A 10,984-nucleotide genomic window follows, 5' to 3' on the forward strand; every position below is an offset into this window, starting at 1 on the left:
CTGATACAAAATATCATTTTTGTTGAGTGTATATTACGTATGTGAGGAACTTCAACATCAAATCCGATGAAACATAAATGTGGGGGCTAGAGCTTTATCTGAACCGATTTTCTCCAAAATTGGTGTACTTGCTTCTAGGCTGAATTCGGCCGGATTTGCCAAAATCCATGACATTTGGATAGATATTGGCCATTTGGTGCACAATTAACCCGAAATCGGTTGAAGATATATATGGGAGCTATATCCAAATCTGAACCGATCTTGCTACAACTTAGCAGAGATATTTGTGGGATGTATCTGATACCAAACATCATTCTTGTAGGAGGCATATTACGAATGTGGAATACTTAAACATCAAATCGGATGAAACATATATTAGAGCTATAGCTATATCTGTACCGATTTTCACCAAATTCTAGATACATGCTCCAAACAGAATTCAGTGAATTGTGCCAAAAATTCCGGTCATTTGGACGGACATTGGTCATTTGGGCACAATTTACCCGAAATCGGTTAAGAATATTTATGGGAACCATATCCAAATCTGAATTGATCTTGATAAAACGCCAAATCGGATGAAATATTGTTTGGAAAATTTCGTCTCATTCGGATAATAAATGCATTTTGTTCACTAGAATACATGGAGGAACGGTCTGACATGCATAAATCGACTCAGAAATTGATCCTATGAAGATTCTCAAAATTAACTTTGGCTTTATTTCGCTTCCTTCTCCATGTTACAAACAAATGCACAAAAACATATTATCCTTACCACTATGTGGTGTAGGGTATAAAAACACGATAAAAATGTCGTGTAGCAGCCCGTTTATATATGTTTAACATAATCATAATATCATAGAGCATAATTTAACATAATAACTAACATGAGAGAATGTAATATCAGTATTATGCTAATGCAAGTTACATCGCATGTTATGTTAGGCGGTAGCATTAGCTTTTGTAACAGCGATAGGTTAACACTTACACTCAAAGGAGCAATTTAACTATTATTCTCTTGTACTCTTTTTCTATGCTTCTTCTTGCTTAACGAAGTTTAGTGTATGAATGCTCTCACGTACCCATTAACTTAACGATAGTCAGGGCCATTATGCTACTCTTTTTCTCTCAATAACTCAATGTATATGCAAAATACCTATAATTGCAAAGTAATAAATACTCAATTAGTAGTTAAGTTCTATTTTATGTTATGATTAAACTTATGCTTAGTTGGTCATTGAAATGTCGTTGCATCTTTCTATTCTGATCGAGCAACAGAGTAATAAAGTTGGTAAACGGAAAAACCCCTCTTTTATTTTGGGAAACATAAAATAATTATAAAATTTGCAAACCGCTAAGACTTTGGAAGCCTTAAGGCTACATAAGCAAGCGAACCTGAGGACGAATACTGTTCGATTCGACTTATTCTGTCCCAGAATAAATTTATAAAAATTATAAAATTATTAATAACCCTTACCAAGGAAAGGAATTTTCACCATTTGGAGATTTCCCCCCTTACATCTGGCGCCCATCGTGAATTTTAAGAAGCTGCTAAAAATTTGGAATTGTTTGCCCATAGTTAACGTTGTTGTGTAGGAGAAGTGTCTGTTGTTTGGTTACATCATTTTTAACATTTTTTTAACATTAACATTGCAACCAGAACTGCAGAAACGTGGTGCTGTTGTTGTTGGTTTTAGGAAAAAACGAGTGCTAAAATCTGGAAAATTTGGCAGAGTTTGATAATTGAGGAAAAGTGGTATAGAAACTCAGTTCTTGGCAGAAAATCTATTTAATTTCAATAATGCCGAGGACAACAATGAATTCATTAAGTGCTATGAGCCCTCTTGTAGGATTTGAAAATGAGTCCAATCAATTGAATTCCCCTATAAACCACCCTAATCCCCAATCTACTCCTTCTACTGCACCATCTTGTAGCAGACAAAACACGGCTCCAAACCCAGATATGGCAAATCCCCGTCCATCTAGCTCAGCTTCGAGCAATGCCCCTGCGAGTCTTAGTATCTCCGATCTGAATCAGCTATCTTCTCTAATTGGAAATTTGAATGCTCGACAAGAGACAAAAACCAGCTTTAGCTCATGTAGCTCGCGTTTTAATGGAGGTAGAAATACGGCTAAAGTAGAAGATTTCATAGCGACTATACTGATTTTTAAAGAGGCAGAAAATATACCCGACGAAAGAGCCCTTCTTAGCCTACCATTGCTTTTTGAAGGATATGCATCCACTTGGTGGCAAGGTGTTCAATATGAAGCCAAAACTTTCAACGAAGCTATCGAATTACTTCGAAATGCATTTTCACCCCCAAAACCTGATTGGAGGATTTATTCAGAGATCTTTCAGGACAAACAAAGACCAAATGAGTCAACTGATGCATTTGTTTGTCGCAAAAGGAGTCTTTTCGCTCAATTAAAGGAAAGGCTACCAGAAAATACAATCATTAATATGATATTTTCACAGATTTCGATTCCCATTCGTGAGAAAATTCCTAGAGAAAGCGTGAGTTCTTTCCAAGAATTGCTTTATAGAGCTAGGGATATCGAAATGTCAATTTCCGAAAATAAAATGGCCGCAATTTCAACGCCATTTGAAACAAAAGAAAAAGGCCAACTTCGCTGTTCTTACTGTAGAAAGAAGAACCATACGGCTGACGTTTGTTATAAACGTATTGAAATGGAAAAGCGGGGAAAACCTGAAGAAACTAAACTCAGCTGTTATGGATGTGGTGCTGTAGGATATTATAGATCCAATTGCCCTACATGCAACAACAGGAATGTAATGGAAAGTCCGAAACTTCTTGATTTCAACAGTGTCCAAACAACTCTCATAGGTCATAACGTTCCCACCGTGGACATCAATGTCAATGGACTGAACGGAGAAGCTTATTTAGACACAGCTGCTAGGACTAGTATTGCCGGTTACCATCTTTTCCAAAAACTTGTTGAAATGAAGGAGGAATTCCAAAAAGTTTACGCCGAAATAACGTTGGCTGATGGAATAGTGCGTAAAGAACTAGTTTGTTCAACAGTCGTGAAGATTATAATTGGAAAAAGATTGAAAAGAATAAGGTTCATATGTCTGCCAAACGCCAGAAATAATAGAACTCTTTTGGGCATCGATTTTCTTGAGCAAGCTGGTATGGTTATGGATCTGGCTCAGAAAACGTGGTATTTTAAAGATGCACCGAAAGAACTTTTTTCATTTAAAGCAAAACCATCGAACATGGACGACATAAGACTCAATCAGACTCTAATTGAAAATAAAACAACAAAAATGGCATGCAATATAAATGATTTTATGGCATGGTTTGAATCCAATTATGATGAAAAACCCCCAACTTTGGGTGAAATGTACTCAAAACCAGAAGATTATTCCCCTGGTGGATTATTGAGAATCTTTTCGGACACATTGCCCAATGATTTTGAAATGCCAAAGCAGTCAAATCTTTTTCCGCCATTGAAAAAATGCCGCAAGGACTCCACAGCTGCTTTTGAATTAAATGTTATTGATTTCAACATATGTAAGGATGAAAAATCTACATTGAAATCAGATGAAAAGAAGATTTTATGGGAGTTTTTAAATGCCAATCAGGAAATATTTGAAAATATATGTACTCCAATAAAGGGCATAGAGCACAAAATTAACACTGGTTCTCATGAGCCAATTTCCAATCCACCATACAGAATTTCACCTGCCATGAAAGAAAAATTGAAGGTCGAAATCACCAATATGTTACAAAAAGGAATTATAGAAGAAGTCGAATCTCCTTGGGCATTTCCAGTGGTGCTCATTCCAAAAAAGGACAATTCTATTCGTTTTTGCGTTGATTATAGAAAATTGAACACCATAACAACCACTGACACATATCCACTGCCACGTATGGAGGATCTTTTGCATTCAGCGAAAACAACCCCGTTTATGTCAACTTTGGACCTAAAATCAGGCTATTGGCAAATAAAAATGTCAGATGAGGATAAATTAAAGACGGCATTCACAACTCCATTCGGAATTTATGCATTTAATAGAATGCCCTTCGGTCTTAAAAATGCTCCAGCCACATTTCAGAGAATTATTGACAAATTTCGGTCCAGTCTGCCGAACATCCTTATTCTGGCTTATTTAGACGATATTATTATTTGTTCAGAAAACTTTAATTCTCATATAAAAGATCTTGATCTAGTATTTCAAAAATTGAAGAACATTGGCTTCCATTTAAATAGCGAAAAATGCTTCTTCTGTAAAGCTGAGGTCAAATATTTGGGCCACATTCTTACGAAAGAAGGGATAAAAGTCGATCCAGACAAATCATCAGCAATTTTAAAGCGTCCAGTCCCCAAAAATATCAAGCAGCTTATGTCTTTCTTGCAAACCTGCTCATGGTTTCGCAGATTCATACCAAATTTTGCAGACATATCAAAACCATTATCTAACCTAACGAAAAAGAATGTTGTGTGGAAATGGTCAGAGGAGGAAAACAACGCATTTGAAAAATTAAAGAAAATGTTAACATCTCCGCCAGTCCTTCAGCAAGTGAATGAGAAACAGCCATTTTTTCTAAGAACCGATGCTAGTAATTATGCCATCGGGGCTGTAATACTCCAGGGGGAGAAAGAAAACCAACATCCGATTGAGTATGCAAGCCGTCTCCTTTTACCCGCAGAGAGAAACTACTCCACAACAGAACGTGAAGCTCTCGCTGTAGTATGGGCAGTTCAGAAATTTAGAGGATATATCGAAGGATCTGAAATTAGAGTCCTTACAGATCACCAACCTCTTAAATGGCTTTTTTCTATAAAATCACCAACCGGCAGATTAGCAAGATGGTCATTATTGCTACAGAGTTACGATATAACTTTCGATTATACACCAGGCAAACAAAATATCATAGCTGATACTTTATCACGACCACCATGTGGAAACGAACTTTGTACTGAGTTCTGTGCGTGTTTCACTATATACATTGATTTTCCAAGAGAGGGATTAGAAGATTTTCGTAAGGCTCAGTTGGAAGACGACAAGCTGAAAGATATAATAATGTCATTCGAGAACGACGACGAAAATGTCACAAGGCACACAAATCGCGGCTACATAATGATAGATGGAATTCTTTACAGATATTGTTCGGAGCAAGACTCAGAAAATGGTCAATTGGTGCTGCCGAAATCTCTTCATAATCAGATTTTAGATAAATATCACAAAGACCCACTATCAGGACATTATGGTATAGACAAAACGACAAATAGAATTACTCCGATATTTTACTGGTCAGGTATGCGTTCGGATATTGCGAATTATGTGAAAGACTGTGAGGAATGTAAACGCTACAAGGCATCGAATCTGAAGCCATGCGGATTACTGCAAACTATAAGCACCAACAAACGTTTTGAAATTTTGGCGGTCGATCTCTTTGGACCTTTACCTAAAACAGTAGAAGGTCACCAATGGATATTAATAGTGGAAGATATCTGTAGTAGATGGGTGGAGTTATTTGCACTAAAACAAGGTTCTGCAGAAAATTGTGCACTAACATTGTTAAATGAAATTATTCTAAGATACGGAGTTCCCCGCAGGATACACACAGACAATGGGACACAATTCATTTCGGCCTTGATGCAAAAATTAACGTACTGTCTTGGAATAAAACAGACTTTTACCCCCATATATCATCCACAATCAAATCCAGTAGAAAGAAGAAACCGTGATCTAAAAACCCAATTAAGTATTTACGTAGGTAAGGATCACAGAACTTGGAACGCATTTTTACCAACAGTTAGATTTGCTATGAATACTGCCAAATGCGATAGCACAGGCCAAACACCAGCTTATCTAACGTTTGGAAGGGAGCTGAGGACGCCAACCGAAGTACACTTTGATTTTAAAGCCATCGTTTTGGCAGAAAACTTCGTTCCACAAATTACTCCTCATCTCATAAAACTAGCAAATATATTGGAAGTTGCAAATGATTTACAAATTAAGATGCAGGATAAGAATAAGAATTTTGTGGATAAGAAACGAAGAAAGCAGCCAGATTTTAAAATTGGTTGTAAAGTTTTGATTGATACACACATGCTAAGCAAGGCCAAGGATGGAATAACTTCCAAATTCGCGCCTCGTAGAGACGGTCCGTACATCATTAAGGAAAAAAAAGGATCCAACTGCTACGTCATAGCTACAACAACTGATCCCAATACCCCAATAGCAACAGTACATTCATCGGCATTAACTCAATATAAAGGCGAGCAAGAAATTGCAATATATCCGAAACAAAAAAGAGGTCGCCCATCTAAGACCAATATGAATCAGCAACAACAAAACCAACAGCAACATAATCTGCAACAACATAGCCAACAACGAAATTACCAGCAACAAGACGGACAACGTCATCAACAACAACATAACCAACAACGAAGTAACCAACAGCAACACAAACAACATAATCACCAACAACATAGCCAACAACGAAATCACCAGCAACAAGACGTACGATATAATCAGCAACAACAAAACGATCGTGACTCGGAACCGACAGTATTAAGAAGATCCTTACGTTTGAAAAATAAGAATTGATGGTATCCTGTTCGCATCATCGAGACGATTAATGCAACAGAGGGGGAGATTGTAGCAGCCCGTTTATATATGTTTAACATAATCATAATATCATAGAGCATAATTTAACATAATAACTAACATGAGAGAATGTAATATCAGTATTATGCTAATGCAAGTTACATCGCATGTTATGTTAGGCGGTAGCATTAGCTTTTGTAACAGCGATAGGTTAACACTTACACTCAAAGGAGCAATTTAACTATTATTCTCTTGTACTCTTTTTCTATGCTTCTTCTTGCTTAACGAAGTTTAGTGTATGAATGCTCTCACGTACCCATTAACTTAACGATAGTCAGGGCCATTATGCTACTCTTTTTCTCTCAATAACTCAATGTATATGCAAAATACCTATAATTGCAAAGTAATAAATACTCAATTAGTAGTTAAGTTCTATTTTATGTTATGATTAAACTTATGCTTAGTTGGTCATTGAAATGTCGTTGCATCTTTCTATTCTGATCGAGCAACAGAGTAATAAAGTTGGTAAACGGAAAAACCCCTCTTTTATTTTGGGAAACATAAAATAATTATAAAATTTGCAAACCGCTAAGACTTTGGAAGCCTTAAGGCTACATAAGCAAGCGAACCTGAGGACGAATACTGTTCGATTCGACTTATTCTGTCCCAGAATAAATTTATAAAAATTATAAAATTATTAATAACCCTTACCAAGGAAAGGAATTTTCACCATTTGGAGATTTCCCCCCTTACAGTCGTTTTAATCCTACCCATCTTAAATCACATGTCATAAGCAAACAGGTAAAGATTTGAAGCCTCTAGGTAAATTGCAATTTTTGGGTAAATATCCTATTTTCTGCTATTTTCTTTTAAGAAAAAATTTTCATGTCACACAAGTTACTAGAATTAAATTTCTTAGTAACAATGTTTTTAAACACACAGTAATTTCTGTAATTTACCTTGCCTAGGCAACAGCCAGGTGTATACCTACGTAAAATAATTAAGTGCAAAAATAATTTCGTTTGTTAAAACCCATAATCTTGAACAGGAGGGTATATTAACATTGTAATTCCGTTTGTAACATCCCTAAATATTCGTCATAAAGTACTATATATTCATGATGATCATAAAATTCTAAGTCGATTTAACGATGTCCGTCTGTCTGTCTGTCCGTCCGTCTGTCTGTTGAAATAACGTTTCAGCCTACATTATTCGACGTAGAGCTTCAAAATTTGGCAGAACAATTTCTAATGTGTCCAGGTTGGTATTGAAAATGAGATATATCAGTCCACGTTTTGGTATAGTTGTCCTATAACGGTACCTCCCGATATTCGGTATTTTAATGATTTTCTCCACATTTTTCACGGATTCTTCAAAAAATTAGTATTTGTATGTCATAATGGGTTCTAGCTTCCGCGGCGAGACATTGTATGTATGAGTACAGGTTTTGTATAGTCTCCATGCTCATATGAACAGAATTAGTGTAATCTTCCTGTATTGATTCAGGATAATATAGACTCTTGTGTGTTTATGACAAATGTTTGAGTTCAACTATAAGATGTAATTTTTTGAAAAGAGTTAATGTATTGTAAAGTATGGGAAATCCGAAAGCCAATAAAATCTTTGTGTGTGTGCTGACAATAAAGAATTTGAAAATATCCACACACACAGATAGCAGGTAGCATAAAGAAATGCTCTCTCCAGCGTAGGGACAAAACAACCCTCTGGGTGCATTGATAAAATGCATTATTCGCACTGAAGTAGGCTAAGTTAGATAAGTGCAAGTAGCTTTTAAGAAATAAAAAATGTGAAATAAAATCAGAATCGAAATTACATCCGAGCGTAAAGGTGGTACTTTCCTTCTCAAATAAAAACCTCATATAATGGTAGCTGCCGATATTCGGTATTTTTTTTTATTTTTACCACATTTTTTCACAGATTTGTCTAAAAAATTGGTATTTGTAATTCGTAATGGGTTCTAGCTTCGGTGGAGGAACATAGTATATATAGGTCAACGTTTTGGTATAGCCCCCATATAATGGTATTTTGTTGATTTAAGCGACATTATTCACAGGAAATGTTTCAAATTTTGCATTTGAATTTCCTATGACAGAAAATTATCTGTTCAGGTCCACGTCTTCGTATAGCCCCCATATAACGATATAACGATAGCGACATTACTCATCGGAATTGTTTCAGATTTGGTATTTAAAGTTCGCAACGTAATTTGTGAAGTTCGTAATTGTCTGTGCATGTCCACGTCTTCATATAGCCCCCATATAATGGTACCTCCTTTATACGGTATTTTTGTGATTTAAGCGACATTATTCACCGGAAATGTTTCAGATTTGGTATTTGAAGTTCGTAATGGATACTAAAGCCTAAGACAGAAATTTGTCTGCGCAGGTCCACGTCTTCTTTAAGCCCCCATATAACGATGCCTCCCGATATTCGGTATTTTGATGATTTTAGCTATACTATTCACCGATTTTTTCGCATTTGAATATGGCTTACCTATGCAGGACCACGTCGTCGTATAGACCCTAATATAACGGCTACATTCGGTTTTTTTAAGATTGTAACAGAATTTTTAACGAATTTATTTATTTATTTATTTATTTATTTTTTTTTTTTTGAAAATTGCCAAAGTCGTTCCATATGGTGGAGGGTATTCGTAGATCGGCCCGGCCGAACTTACAGCTTTTTTACTTGTTTTTAGTTCATAATGCTGTGACGGAACAATGTTATATAAGTCCACGTTTTCCTTTGCGTACATATAGTGCACAATACCCATCGATATTCGGTATTTTAATAATCCTAGTCACATTTACCCATGAAATTGTTTCAAATTTGGTATTTACGAAGATTTGGTAGATAACAATCCTTGAAGTATAAAATTGTCTATAGAGGTAGCGTAAAGTGGAACACTTTTGAATTTAGATACTTTTATTTAAAAATATTTTCCTTACCCAAAGGTGGAGGGTATTCAAATTTTTTTCCAACGCAATTCATTTGAACCGCAATTTTTTCGATTTCTATTATAAGGTCTTATTTACATTTCCCCATTTGATTGTGGTTTTCCTCAAGATGAAGAGTGTGAAACTTTCGAACTTAGGTTTCTTTGAGTGTTTGAATTTCCCAAAATTCAGTTACACGTCATTGAAATGTGGAAAATGTGCTGGTTCTTTAAGAACTCTAACGTTAATTTAAAACCACAAGGTTTTTCAAAAAACAGTCTTTATTTATCCGAAATATTGAATCACGTAAAAATTACAATAAAAATAGTTGCGGAAATCAACCACAATCGATGAGCGTATATTAGGAATTTGCTTACAAAATATCCTGAATTATGTTAATATTATTGCCTTGTTCTAGAACACCGATAATCGATTTTCCTTTATGTTATCAGAAAAAAATTATAAAACTAATAGATTCTTGCAGGTTCTGGAACAGAGCATATGTAAAACAAGTAAAAAGCCGGCCTGTCCGAAATTGTAAAATATGAAAACATTAATTTGAAAAAATGCCTCTAAAATGTTTAAAATACTGAATATGGGGTGGTACCAGCTCTGTTCCAGATCCTGCAAGAATCTATTATTTTTGCAATTTTTCTCGATACCATAAAGGGAAATAAAATAAATATTTGTACATTCTTGCAGTTCTGAAACAGGTCAACTGTTTTATGGAGGCGAACTCCTGACAACAATTTTGAAATAATTCCGTTGGAAAATATGGTGAAAATCGGAAAAGTACAGAATATAGCAAGTATGTGGACCTTCCTAGGTAATTTTCTGTCATAGGATGTGGTATCCATATGGAACTTAATATACCAAATTTGAAAAAAGCCGGCCGGTACGAACTTTTAACTCCCTCTACCATTTGGATGGAACTTGCAAATTATGAACAAATTTCTTTGAAAAAAAATGCCTCTAAAATTATCAAAATACCGAACTGGGGTGGTACAGTTATATGGGGAGCTTAATGAAAGCGTGCACGTTTATTGTCAATTATCTGAAAGAGAAGGTCCATTGTATACTCCTAATAACAATTTTGATATAATTCCGGAATCGGAAAAATACCGAATATCGCAAGGTATGGATGTGGATCTTCATAGAAAGTGGTACCCATTTGGAACTTCAAATGCCAAATTTGAAAAATGTGACATAAAATACCAACATTACATTTTTATGAGGCCTATACGATTCCCAAAACTTTTACCAATTGTAGATGTGGCCCCTAAAAAATGGATACATCCCAAGTTAGTAAAATATTGAAATTTGTGACATATATTTCTTTAAAATTTGGGATTTTTTAACTAGATTTTATGAAGGACTGCCAGGGCTGTAATCGTGGATTTTTAAACAGAAATTTTTGTGGGTCTATCGAAGATATATTTGTCGATTT

The 10,984-nt window shown here is 35.5% G+C and overlaps 1 protein-coding gene across 1 annotated transcript in view; it reads left to right on the forward strand.

The window, feature by feature from the left end:
* LOC101900197 (pyroglutamyl-peptidase 1) overlaps positions 1-10,984 on the forward strand; it is a 353,702-nt gene that overhangs the window by 151,907 nt on the left and 190,811 nt on the right. The window lies entirely within an intron of this gene.

Source organism: Musca domestica, unplaced genomic scaffold (genome assembly GCF_030504385.1).
Source record: "Musca domestica strain aabys unplaced genomic scaffold, Musca_domestica.polishedcontigs.V.1.1 6, whole genome shotgun sequence".
NCBI lineage: Eukaryota > Metazoa > Arthropoda > Insecta > Diptera > Muscidae > Musca > Musca domestica.